The 14018-nt window shown below is 41.4% G+C and overlaps 1 pseudogene; it reads right to left on the reverse strand.

The window, feature by feature from the left end:
* The window catches only part of LOC102752101, a 6347-nt pseudogene extending 2066 nt beyond the window's left edge, over positions 1 to 4281 (reverse strand).
* Positions 4282 to 14018: the final 9737 nt, after the last annotated feature.

The following is a 14018-nucleotide window of genomic DNA, read 5'->3' on the forward strand; positions in this document are numbered from 1 at the left end:
GGCTGCGGAAAGCAGGTATCTGGGTTTGTTTGGCTTCTATAATTGAAACACTGTTGCAACTCCAGCTCGGCTGGCTGGCTGAAAGCATGTGGTTTGTTTAGCTGCAACATTGTTTCTTAGAGTGCAAGCTCAGAGGCCTGCAGTCGCAGGCAGGAAACCTTGGCTTCCTCCTTCACTGGAGCAAGCAAGCCTCCTGTTTGCTTCAGCTGCCTGGCTGCCGGCCGCCATCTTGGTTGGCAGTTAATTTGCATATCGCCCTGATTAGCCAATGGGAAGCGTGTCAGAGGTATGCCTAATTACCATGTTTGTCTATTATTAGATAAGATGGTTTCATTTAACAAATATCTGAAGATTTTTCCATTTATGTTTATGAGTGAGATTGGCCTATGATTTTCTTTTCTGTGCTGTCCTCATGGGATTTTATTATTATTATAAGTAAAGATTATATTATGTAGTAGAATATACATACTATTAGAATTATCCATTACTTGAGTGTTCATTCTAATTCACATGTAAAATTGCTTTGGCCTTTTTTCTTATTCTCATTGTTTTTCTGTCTTCTGAATAGGGGAATTTTTTAGTGATTAGCTTAATTTTGTTGGTTTTCATTTTTTCTTAATTTTGATAAATTATACTTTCTGGTAATCTTGTTTTGATTTTCAAATTTATAGAGAAGTCCATTTATGTATTTTATTTTTTCTACATTTAGGCACGCTCTCCTTAATTTTTAATAATGCTTTTTTTGCTCTTTTAAAAATCTTTCTGAATATTTTAAGTGATCTTTTTAAAGAACCAACTTTGCATTTGCATTATATTTCCTTTTCTCTATTCTTTTTGTTCTTTGTTACTCACTTTTAAATTTCTTAAGTTATATTCTTAGTTTACAGATTTTCTTTTCTCCTAAGATGAGCTGGAATTACCACTTCTCTTCATCCCACAAATGTCAATATTCAGTAGTTTTATTTTTTATTCTAAGCATTTCCTAATATTCATTATGATTTTATCTTTGTTTTGAAGTATATTTCTAATTTCTGAACATGTGGAGTTTTTTAATAAAAATGTTTTTGTTGTTGAAACACAATATAATTGTATTGTTCATATGAATATGGTGTGCATACCTGTTGAGACGTGATCAATATCTTAGTATGTGGACAGTTAAGGTATCACACATGTGTTTGAAAAGGAATGTGTGTTTTCCAGTTACTGAGTACACAGTTCTATATTTCTCCATTAGATCAAGCTTGTTAACTGGGTTGTTTGAATCTTCAATATTCTTATTATTTTGTCCATTTTTGTCTGTTTGGCCTTGTATCACCAGTTATACAACCTAGGGACTCATTTGCAGAGCAGTGTTCTCCAGCTGGCATGCCTCAGCATCACCCACGATGTTTTAAAAACGCAGGTGCCTGTCACAGCCCACATTCTGACTCAGTATCTCTGAGACGAGTCCTAGGAAGCTGCATTTTTTTAAAGTAAACACATAATAAAAGCAATGGATCAACCAACACTAAAAGGCAAAAGTAGGAAGATTACATGTAATTACAACAGTAAATTAAGGGATACAAACACATACACACAAAAGAAATTTAAAAATAATAACAAAATGTGGGATGAATAAAAATGGTAGAGATTTTACTAGTAGAATGTGTTCAAACTTAAATTACCATCAACTTAAAATAGACAGCTATAAGCATAGCTTGGCATATATGAAATACATGCTAACTACAAAACAAAAATCTACCAGAGATATACAAGAAATAAAGATAAATGAATCCAACATAACACTACAGAAAGTCACTATTAAGAACTACAAATACAGCCAAAACCGGTTTGGCTCAGTGGATAGAGTGTCGGCCTGCGGACTGAGGGGTCCCAGGTTCGATTCCGGTCAAGGGCATGTACCTGGGTTGCGGGCACATCCCCGGTGGGGAATGTGCGGGAGGCGGCTGATCGATGTTTCTCTCTCATCGATGTTTCTGACTCTCTCTCTCTCTCTCCCTTCCTCTCTGTAAAAACAAAAAATCAATAAGATATATTTTTAAAAAAAGAACTACAAATACAATCAGAAGACAATAAAGAAAATGACAATAACTGCACAATTATCAATAATTACTTTAAATATAAATGGATTAAATGCCCCAATTGAAATACAAGCAGTTAAAGAAGATGTGGTATAAACAGACAATGGAATACTACTCGGCCATTAAAGAGAATGAAATCTTACTATTTGTGACAACAAGGATGGACCTGGAGAACATGATGATAAGTGAAATAAGCCAGAGAAAGACAATAAGCATATGATTTTACTTATATGTGGGATCTAAAAAACAAAATAAACAAACCTATTGATACAGAGACGAAACTGATGGCTGCCAGATGGGCCAGGGTTAGGGGACTGGGTGAAAAGGGTGAAGGGATTAAGAAATACAGATTGGCCGTTACAAAATAGTCACAGGGATGTAAGGTACAGCACAGGGAATATAGTCAGTAATCTATAATAATAAAAGTGTAATATGCTAATTAGACAGAATGTCCTTCCAGACATCCTTTCGAATGACCTTCCGGATGAAACCAGGGCTACAAGAGAAGCCTGGGTCCGGGGCGCCAGAGGAAAGCCAGTGCCAGCAACCAGGGGATGGAAGGCCTTCTCTTGCACAAATTTCGTGCGTCGGGCCTCTAGTAGTGTAATAATGTATGGTGCCAGGTGTATTGGGTCATCACTTAAGTTCTAAATGACGTACACCTGGAACTAATGCAATATCGAATGTCAAGAGTAATTAAACATTTTAAATTATAAATAAATAAAATAAGAGGCCCCATGTAATTATGATGAATAATCAAGATCAACTAGGATATTGCTGTTGTTGAATTTTACTATGTTATATTCCTACGATGTCTTGAAAATAAATTTACCTAGCCCTGTCTTGAATCTATACAACTAGAGGCCCGATGCACAAATTCGTGCACCAGTGGGGTCCCTCGGCCTGGCCTGTGGGATCGGGCTGAAACCAGCTCTCTGACATCCCCCAAGGGGTCCCAGATTGCAAGAGGGCACAGGCCAGCCCAAGGGATTCCCACCAGTGCACGATTGGGGCCAGGGAGGAATGCAGGAGATTGGCCAACAGGGCAGGGACCACAGGAGGGCTCCAGGGCATGTCCAGCCATCTCGCTCAGTCCTGATTGGCCGGACCCTACTAGTTGGTGCATCTGCCCCCTGGTGGTCACTGCATATCATAGCAAGCAGTTGAGTGGCCTTAGCATATCATTAGCATAGTACTCTTTGATTGGTTGAACGTATGACCAGATGACCAGACACTTAGCATATTAAGCTTTTATTATATAGTATGAGTAAGAAAGCATTAAAAACTCCAAGGCAGGAGTGAATAACTGACTCATGGCTCATGAGATTTCCTGAAAAGATAAAAGGGAGATTTAATCTGAAAATAACCACTGTAGACAAAACTAGTCCTGCTTCCTCTGGAGATTCTCCCCAGCTGGGATGGTTTATCGATCTTGCTAGATATCTACAGGGAAGGAAGCAGGACGCTTGTTGGCCAGGGAACACCAGCAAGCATTCCCTGGCAAACCCTTTGGAGGGAGCTGAGCATACTGTAGTGCCCACAGGGACCAGGGCATGGACATCACTTGAGATCTTGTTGGATGAAGAACTTCAGGCCCCAGACTTCAGAACCAGTATCTGCTTTTATCAGGATCTGCAGGTCAGTAATCTGTCAAGTCTGAGACTCACTTTAGAGATGCAGAGGGAGCTGCCCTTTGACAAGCTCACAGTGATTACCACTAGTGCCAGGCAGCGGGCAGCTCACCATAAAGGGAGGGAGGGAAGGAGCCTGCACCCCACAGGCTCACCCCGCAGGCTCACCCCACAGGCTCACTTAGCAGGCTCACTTAGCAGGCTCACCCCGTCCAGGCTCACCCCGCAGGCTCACCCCACAGGCTCACCCCGTCCAGGCTCACCTCTCGGGCTCACCCCACAGGCTCACCCCGCAGGCTCACCCGCAGGCTCACCAGGTCTGTTCCTGCTCCTGCTCCTGCTCCAGGGCACTGTGCGAGCTGAGGCCTCTGTGAAATTCCAAGAACACATTGCCCCCCAAACTTAGCACAAGAATGGCACAGAACACTGCCATGTCATGCCATGTCTGCACAGAGACATTCAGACACCAGTGGGGAGAGCACTGGAAACGGGACCTCCTCACCTTCGTTGGGGTTTCCTCTGAGTATGCCCGCTCCTTCCTGTGACTGGGATTCCGGGACTCGACGCATTTTCATGGGGCTGCAGCCTGGCCGCTCCTGCCTTCCTCTCTGCTACCCACTGGTCTGCGAGCATCGGCAGCCACACTACGGAAGGAAGCCAAGGAGAACTTATTTTCCGCTTTTTTTTTTTTTTAAGATTTAGCAACTTGTCCTGGCCAGTGTGACTCAGTGGTTGAGTGTCGTCCCATGTAGCAGGAGGTCACGGATTCCATTCCCGGTCAGGGCACAGGCCCAGGTGTGGGCTCCATCTCTCACACAGCAATGATCTCTCTCCCTTTCTTTCTCTAAAACATATTTTAAAAATAAGATTTAGCTGCTCAACACAGGCAGCACTACCAGAAACCATCTTGGCCTGGCTGATTTCAGTCTGCCCAGCTGGGCTGAGCCCCACTGTGGTCCTGGGGCAGCCTGGCTTGCAGGGCTCACCACCAGCTTTTGGCTAAAGCTCTCCAGTAGCTCCTGGTGGGGATGAAGCTCATCTCTCACAGGTCCTTCAGGAAGGTGTCTGGTCACAAGGTTCCCTGGGTGTTTTAATATTTAAAATAGTTTTTATAGCTGTGGCTCATGGAGAACAGTGTGTCTGGGCATAAAACGCCCTTGCTAATGCTTTCCTTTCTGGGTTCCCTTTGTTCCTGCTTGTTGGCTGCTGGGAAGGAGTTTGATGCCACCTGCTTCTCTGTCCCTGCTCAGCTGTGATCTTTCCTGCCTCCAGGCCCGATGATTGTTTTCTTATCTTTAACATCTAAAAGTTGCACCAGGTGAAGTCCCAGAGCTGATCATTGCTGATCAATTTTCCAAGCAGACAGTGTAACATGTTTACGTGTAGACTAGAGGCCGAGTGCACAAAATCGTGCATGGGTAGGGTCCCTAGGCTTAGCCTGCAATGAGGCCCATCTTCCAACCACTTGCCAGGCCCGGGTCCTGCCCCGCTGCCCCCGCCAGCCACATGGTTCCCCTCGCCAGCCCCAGGTCCTGCCCCACCTCCGCAGCCAGCCACCCAATTTCCTTAGTCTGCCCTCGTCCTTCCCTGCCGCCGCCACCACCGCCAGCCACCTGGTTCCCTATATTGGCCCTTGTCCTGCCCCACTCCCACCGCCAACCACCTGGTTCCCCTCACCAGCCCTAGGTCCCACCCTGCTGCCGCCACCAGCCAGCCAGCTTTCCTCACCGGCCCCAGGTCACGCCCCTCCTCCGCTGCCAGCCACCTGGTTCCCTTTGGCAGCCCTCATCCCACCCCACCGCCTCTTCCAGCCACCCGGTTGCCCTCGCTGGCTCCCAGGCTCATAGTGACTGGTCAAGCGGTCATTCTGGTCATTACGCTTATGGTCGCTGGCCTTTTATTATGTAGGATAGATATTTTATATTACACATTTTTGGATTATAGTTTATATATTAGTTTCAATACATATTTTGTTTTTCTTCTTCAGAAATTCCAATACATAAGAGATATTTTGGATCTTTTTTGCTTATCTTTTGAATTTATCTTTCTGATTCTTCTAACCTCTTTCTTAATTGTATTTACTTTTTTCTGTTTTATTATATCAGTTCATTATCCTTTGGAACTTTTAGTTTAATCTTCATTTCTTAGATTATGTGTCCTTTAACTTCAAATTATTTTCTGAATAATTTCATCCTTTTTTTTTCATTTTAAATGTTTTTGGTTCATTTTTCTTATTCATTTTGAATCAGTGTTAAATATTGAATCAAGGTGTTTTAATACCTGCAGATGTTTATTTAACAATATTTAATTCCTGTTGGAGAGTATTGTGTTACTGTTTTGCTCTTTTATTTCACTTTAAGGAAATGCTTTCAAGCTTAATAAGAGTGATCATTGTTTTCTCTTTTCTGTTTAGAATTGTTTTGTATGAATGCTGGTTTTCATTTTCTTTCATTTTAAAATGTCTTCCATTTTTCTACATCAGTCTTTGGCCTCCTTCTGTGCAGGGAGATTAAAGCTTTTGGAGAGTCTACGGGGTTTCCCAGCTCAAGAACATCCTCCTCACTTAGTACACAGAATACAACCTTATGGGGATAGAATCACAAATGGAGAAAGTCACAGTGTCTTGCAATTTATCAGTCCTCTTTAGTGTGTGTAGAATTGTTTATTTCCTCTATTTCTGCATCTTTACCTTCAACCCACCCAGTACTGCCTGTTCCTCTCAGGCCCCTGCAGAAATAGAGTCTTCCTGGGGCTGTGGCTCTGGTTTTACACATTTTCAAGTCTGTTTATATTTCAATTCCCGCGTAACCAATATCCCGATGTATGTGGACTCAGATGGATTCTGTATTTTATCACATGTGTCAAAACCCTTCTCTGGAAATACAACTCTCTCAAATGACCCCTGGGGCCCAGAGCCCTCCTTTCTGTTCAGTCTTCCCCTCACTCTCCGTGACCTGCTCTGAAGACAGCCCATGGGGTGCTCAGCTCCTCATTTACATCCATTCTCTCTGAACTGTGCCTCTAAATATTCATGGCTTGTCTCCCCTCAAAATAAAAAATAATAACTCACTGGTCAAAGAGGAAATAAAAATTAAAAATTTGTGTTTTGAACTGAATGATAATGAAAACACAGCATATCAAAAGTTGTGAAATGCATCTAAGGCAGTGTTAAAGGGGAAGTTCATACCATTAAACACTGAGAGTTAAAAAAATAAGTTTGCAATTCAATGACCACATTTTCTATCTTAACAAACTAGAAAAAGAATCTAAAGACAAAGTAAGCAAAAGAGTAAAAATTAGATTGAAATCAATGAAATAGATAAAAGGGAACAATAGAAAAAAATCAGAGAAACTACCTCCAGAATGTATGCAGAACTCTAAAACAATAAAAGAAAACAATAAAAAATTCAAACTGGGCCAAATATTTGAGTGGCTCTTTCACAACAAAATGTGGTAGATAAGTGCATACACATTGGTCCATAGTCTTTAGCTCAACATCATTACTCACTAGGGCAGTGGTTCTCAACCTTCCTAATGCCGCGACCCTTTAATGCAGTTCCTCATGTTGTGGTGACCACCAACCATAACATTATTTTCATTGCTACTTCATAACTGTACTTTTGCTACTGTTATGAATCATAGTGTAAATATCTGATATGCAGGATGTATTTTCATTGTTACAAAATGAACATAATTAAAGCATAGTGATTAATCACACAAACAATATGTAATTATATATGTGTTTTCTGATGGTCTTAGGCAACCCCTGTGAACAGGTTGATGTTGTTGGAAATGGAAGAAGGCGCAACACAGTCTCAGACAGAACAGGATATGACTGCAAACACTTGATCCAGAATTTTGTAACTGGCATTGTAGAGAAATCAGTTCTCGCTGCATTGTTGCTAATAAGTTCAATGAACTCCTCTTGTGCTGTGTCAGGAACATCTTCAACTTTGACTGTGAATGGGCTTCTGGCAAGTGCAAATGAGGTGTCAGGTAGATTTTGAAAGTACGATGAAATTTCGTCTTCGAGCATGTGCAAGTGTTCTTTCACAGAAATTATCATTGTAATCCTTTTGTCTGGTTCAATGTCATGTTCTCAAAGAAAGCAGATAAAGTAGGCAATATGTAAATTTTATTTTCATCCAATTTTTTTTGTGCCAAAGCTGAAGTTTCATTTGGAATGATCGGATCTTTTCAGACAAATCAAGGCATGTTGCATTTGGTCCTTGCAGTGATAAATTTCACTCATTCAAGATGGCAAAGATGTCAACCAAGTATGCTATTTTCTGCAGTTCACTTTTATCACCAAAAAGTGCTTCAAACTGAGGTCTTGCTTTCTGATTAAAAAACGTTTTGAGTTCATCACGAAGCTCAAAAACACGTTTTAAATTTTTCTTCTCGACAACCATCTCACCTCAGTGTGAAATAGCAGAGCATTGTTTGGCGCATCCAACTCATTGCACAGTTGCAAAAACAGTCAACTGTTTAAAGTGCTCGCCTTTACAAAATTGACACAACTTATGATGCTTTTCATTACTTCTTTTAACTATTATGGCAGCGTCTTCGTTGCTAATATTTGCTTATGACTTTTGGTGACTCATTCAGTACCAAACATTGAAATCCAGATCGACATCCTAACATAGCTGGAGCACCATCTGCACAAACACCACAAACCTTTTCCCAAGAAATCTTATGCTCTTTCAGAAATGAACCAACTGTGTCAAATACATCACGTGCAGTAGTTGTTGTTTCAAGAGGTTTGCAAAAAAGAAACTCATCTTTAAAGTCGCCATCATTAATATACCTCACGTAAACCAGTAACTGTGAACAATTTGCAATGTCTGTAGATTCATCAAGCTGGATACTAAATATTGGAAGTGGAGAAGATTTAATTTCCTGGATTACCTGATCAAGAATATCAGAAGACATGTCATCTATTCTTCTGCAGACAGTGTCGTTAGATAAGGAAATTGCACTCAATTCTGTAACAAATTCGTCTCCGATCATAACTTGAACAATGTCTTTGATAGAACTTCACAAAAAATAATACATTGCGGTTTCTCAATTTCTGCTGTAATTATTGAGGTAAAACCATATTGTAAAAAATCCTCACTATATTTTCTTTTCTTAACGTTCTTCTCTACACGATCCATTGTCATGGGATGGTTTGCTAATGAAAATAATATATAACAATAGCTTTAATAATACAAAAGATGATACATGGCATACTTCAGTCAATACAGTACATTAAAGTTTACTATGATTTACCGTTCTCTGTGTTGTTTTTTTTACATACCTGTTACTATCACAAGGGGGCAGTATTCACATCAACCACAGCTGAATATAAAAAGACCGATCAGCATCCAGATTAAGTTCCCATGGTACAGATATTTTGTTTTGCAGTAGTTGATGATTTTACAGTACATGATTTTATATTTACCCAGTAATTATAATTCATGAAGTGTCGTTTTACCTCCAATACTGCTGCTTTCAACACAGTAGCTGCTTTCTACACAGTAGCCTCTCTCTACACGTGTGTGACTGGCCTGCATATGTACCTTATGGCGCCAACCCTGTCACATACACCTGTATTTGTACGGGGTGTATGTGATGGGGTTGGTGCGATGATGTCATCACGCCGGGTACTCCTATGTGGGCCCATCTGCTTGTGGGCGGACCTGCCTAGAGACGGATAGAGGAGCAGTGTCTCAGTTCCTAAGACCATCGGAAATACGTGTTTTCGGATTGTCTTAGGCGACCCTTGTGAAAGGGTCATTTGACCTCCAAAGGGGTCTCGACCCACAGGTTGAGAACTGCCGCACAAGGTACTCATAAATTAAAACCACAATAGGATTCCACCCTGCGCCTATTAGAAGCTCAAACCTTAAAAGGCTGACCATCCCACCATTGTCAAGGATGTGGAGCAAATAGAACTCCAGCTCACTGCAGGTGGGAATAGAAAATGGTGCAAAAACTTTGTAAAGCAGATTAAGTTTCATGAGAGGGTTAGCATGCATCTAGATCATGGTGCATCAGCCACAACTGCCACATGGTGCATCTACCACAGGGTGCATCTGCCACATGGTGCATCTTCTACATGGTGCATCTGCCACATGGTGCACCTGCTACATGGTGCATCTGCCACATGGTGCATCTACCACATCTGCCACATGATGCATCTGCCACAGGGTGCATCTGCCACATGGTGCATCTTCTACATGGTGCATCTGCCACATGGTGCACCTGCTACATGGTGCATCTGCCACATGGTGCATCTTCTACATGGTGCATCTGCCACATGGTGCACCTGCTACATGGTGCATCTGCCACATGGTGCATCTTCTACATGGTGCATCTGCCACATGGTGCACCTGCTACATGGTGCATCTGCCACATGGTGCATCTTCTACATGGTGCATCTGCCACATGGTGCACCTGCTACATGGTGCATCTGCCACATGGTGCATCTTCTACATGGTGCATCTGCCACATGGTGCATCTACCACATCTGCCACATGATGCATCTGCCACAGGGTGCATCTGCCACATGGTGCATCTACCACAGGGTGCATCTGCCACAGGGTGCATCTACCACAGGGTGCATCTGCCACAGGGTGGATCTGCAACATGGTGCATCTACCACGTGGTGCAGTCACTCCACCCCTCAGCATTTACTCAAGGGAATTAAAGCACATTCCCCTACACACCTGTACACTAATATGAATAAGAATTTTGTTTAAGTAGCCAACAACATGGAAACAAACGTCCATCAACAGGATAAAGAAACTGTTGTGAGTCCATATGATGAAATACTTCTACAAATAAAAATGGGGGCTGGAAGAGACTACAAATACACACATGAATGGATCTCAAAAGAACTATGGTAAGTGAAAGAAGCCACATTTAAAAAAAATGCATTCTACACAATTCCATTCATATTAAACCCCAGAAAATGCAAACTATTTTACAATAACAGGAGTGGGATCCGTGGTGCCTGGGGATGGGGAGCTTGAGAACTGAGGTGGAATCACAATATGCACAAGGTGACTGGGGCGATGAGCATGTTCTTCATCCTGACCCTGAAGCAGTTTCCTGGGAATACACATCTTTGCAACTTATCAAATTGCACACTATATATGCGTGCGTGTGTGTGTGTGTGTGTGTGTAGCTCATTGTAAATCAAGTCACCCTAATAAAGCCATGGAAGAGTTTGTAATACCACTCTCACTGAGGCTGTGAATATAAATAAAAGAGGGGACTTAAGCAGGAACATAACTCTATGTGCTGGGACAAGTAATTTGCACCTACAGTGATTTAGCACAAGCACCTAAAAAAATAAAACATGACTAGAAAATACAATGTTTAATATCTGAAATTTGGATTGATTGAACCAGTACTTTATTAACTCCTAGTCCTTTAGTGTGTTATTCCATCTCTGAAAATAGTTCTTGTTTTTTTTTAATTTGTGAGTAGATAACAGACAGACATATAGCCATACACCTATATGGATTCTTAATTTTTTTGACAAAGGAAACAGACCTTAACCGAAGCATGGCCATGCCCTGGACAGAAGCGGGCACAGCTGGCTCTTGAGTCCTCCATTTTCACTGACACTTGCAGGTCAGGCAGGGCCCAGCCAGAAGTACAAGGAAGCCAATCCATGATTTTGCCACTTATTTTTGAAGAGGGAAGGAATTACATTGCTAGACTGAAGAAAGAGACACTGAGAAACATCCCCCTTTTGAGGGGAACATTATAAATATGACACTCCCAGTTTCTGAGTAAAATTAAGCAAAGCCTACAATTACAAGACGACATCCTCATTGACAGACAGAAAGGACCCAGTGCAGCCAGCCCAGCTCTCTCCCCTGAAGCCCCAGAACCCAGTGCAGTAGCCCAGGTCTCTCCCCTGCAGCTCCAGAACCCAGTGCAGTACCCCAGCTCTCTCCCCTGCAGCTCCAGAACCCAGTGCAATAGCCCAGCTCTCTCCCCTGCAGCTCCAGAACCCAGTGCAGTACCCCAGGTCTCTCCCCTGCACCTCCAGAACCCAGTGCAATAGCCCAGCTCTCTCCCCTGCAGCTCCAGAACCCAGTGCAGTACCCCAGGTCTCTCCCCTGCAGCTCCAGAACCCAGTGCAATAGCCCAGCTCTCTCCCCTGCAGCTCCAGAACCCAGTGCAGTAGCCCAGCTCTCTCCCCTGCAGCTCCAAAACCCAGTGCAGTAGCCCAGATCTCTCCCCTGCAGCCCCCAGTGCAGCCAGTCCAGCTCTCTCCCCTGCAGCCCCAGAACAGGAAGACCATGTTGCTGGCTGTCTGGAGAAAGCCTCAGCTCATAGTGGCTTCAAGTCAATGTGTGCAGTGTATTTTCAAAGGTGCAATGTATTCCCTGAACACACACACACACACACACACACACACACACACACACACACAATAATGACAATGCTTTGTGTCCCCAAATTAATTTAGCCATGTAAGTCATCTAAAAGACCAAAAGAAAAGAGGCATTTTTTAACTGCTGTTTTATAGAAGCTCCCATTAACCGATTGGACATTGAATTTGTTCCTTTTGGCATTTTCTTTTCTTTAATATATATTTTTTTATTTCTCAATTACAGTTATCCCCCTTATAGATCTAGAACCCATCTGACACCATACACAGTTATTACAATCTCATTGACTATTTCTCTATGCTTAGTTACCTCCCCATGACTATTTAGTAACTACATATTTGCACTTCTAAATCCCTTTACCTGCCCCACCATCCCCTACACCCTCCCATTTTGTAATGTCAAAATCTCTGTATCTGTGAGTCTGTTTCTGTTCTGCTTATTCATTCATTTTGTTTTTAGATTCCACATATAAGTGAAATCATACAACATTTGTCCTTCTCCATTTGACTTGTTTCACTCAGAAAAACACCCTCTAGGTTTATCCATGTTGTGCCACATGCCAAGATTTCATTCATTTTTAGGGCTGAGTCACATTCCATTATATATATGCACCCTTTGTTATCCATTCGTCTATTGCTGGGCACTTAGGTTGTTTCAATATCTTAGATATTGTAATAATGCTGCAATGAAAGCATGAATGTACATTTCTTTTTTATTTAGTGTTTTGGGTTTCTTGGAATAAATACCCCCAAATAGAGTTGCTGGGTCCTTCTTTGTCTCTTGCTATATAGTCTTTGTTTTAAAGTCTACTTTGATTGGTACAAGTATTGCTCTGTTAGCTTTTATTTGTTTCCATTTTTATGTAATATCTTTTTCTATCCTTTTACTTTCAGCCTGTGTGTGTCTTTTGATCTGAAGTGAGTCTGTTGTAGAAAGTATATGTAAGGGCCTTCTTTTGTTATTCTTTCAGCCATCCTATGTCTTGTGGAGCATTTAACCTATTTGCACTAAAATTAATTGTTGATAGATATGTATTTATTGCCATTGTATTATTCATATTTTTATCTTTTTTTAAAAGATGACTCTAGCATTTCAGGTAATACTGGTTTGATGGTGATGAGCTCCTTTAGCTTTTTTTATCTGGGAAGTTGTTTATGTATCTTTCTATTCTAAATGATAGTTTTCTGGGTAGTATAGTTTTGGTTATAGGTCCTTGCTATTCACCACTTTGCAGACCAGGAGGAATTGGCATGAAATACTCAGTTTCTGTTGAGAAATCATCTGACAGCCTTATGGGAGCTCCCTTGTAGGTAACTAAGTGCTTTTAACATTCTCTTTGTCTTTATCCTTAAGCATTTTAATTATGTTATTTCTTGATGTGGGCCTCTTTGGGTTCATCTTGTTTGGGATGCTCGGTGCTTCCTGAACTTCTATGTCTCTTTCCTTTATCAGGTTAGGAAATTTTTCTGTCCTTATTTTTTCTAACAGGTTTTCAATTTTTTGCTTTCCCTCTTCTCTGGCACCTCCATGATGAGAACGTTGGTACACTTGAAGTTGTCCCAGGGGTTTCTTACACTACCCACATTTCTTTTGGATTTTTTTTTTTTTTTTTTTTTTTTTGCTATTCAACTTAGTGATTTCTGCTTCCTTATCTTCTGCTTCATCTGCTCTGCTCTTAATTCTCTGTAACATACTTTTCATTTTTGACTGGTTCCTCTTTATAGTTTCTATCTGCATTTTTATGTTTCCTATCTCTTTGCTGAAGTTCTCACTACTAATAATTTCTTCTACTCTTCCTCTAAGTTCACTGGCCATCTTTATAATAAGTGTTTTGAACTCTGGTAAATTGCTTTGTCTCCATTTTATTTTCTTTTTCTGGAATTTTGTTCTGTTCTTTCATTTGTGACATGTTT

The sequence above is a fragment of the Myotis davidii genome, unplaced genomic scaffold (genome assembly GCF_000327345.1).
Source record: "Myotis davidii unplaced genomic scaffold, ASM32734v1 scaffold642, whole genome shotgun sequence".
Lineage (NCBI taxonomy): Eukaryota > Metazoa > Chordata > Mammalia > Chiroptera > Vespertilionidae > Myotis > Myotis davidii.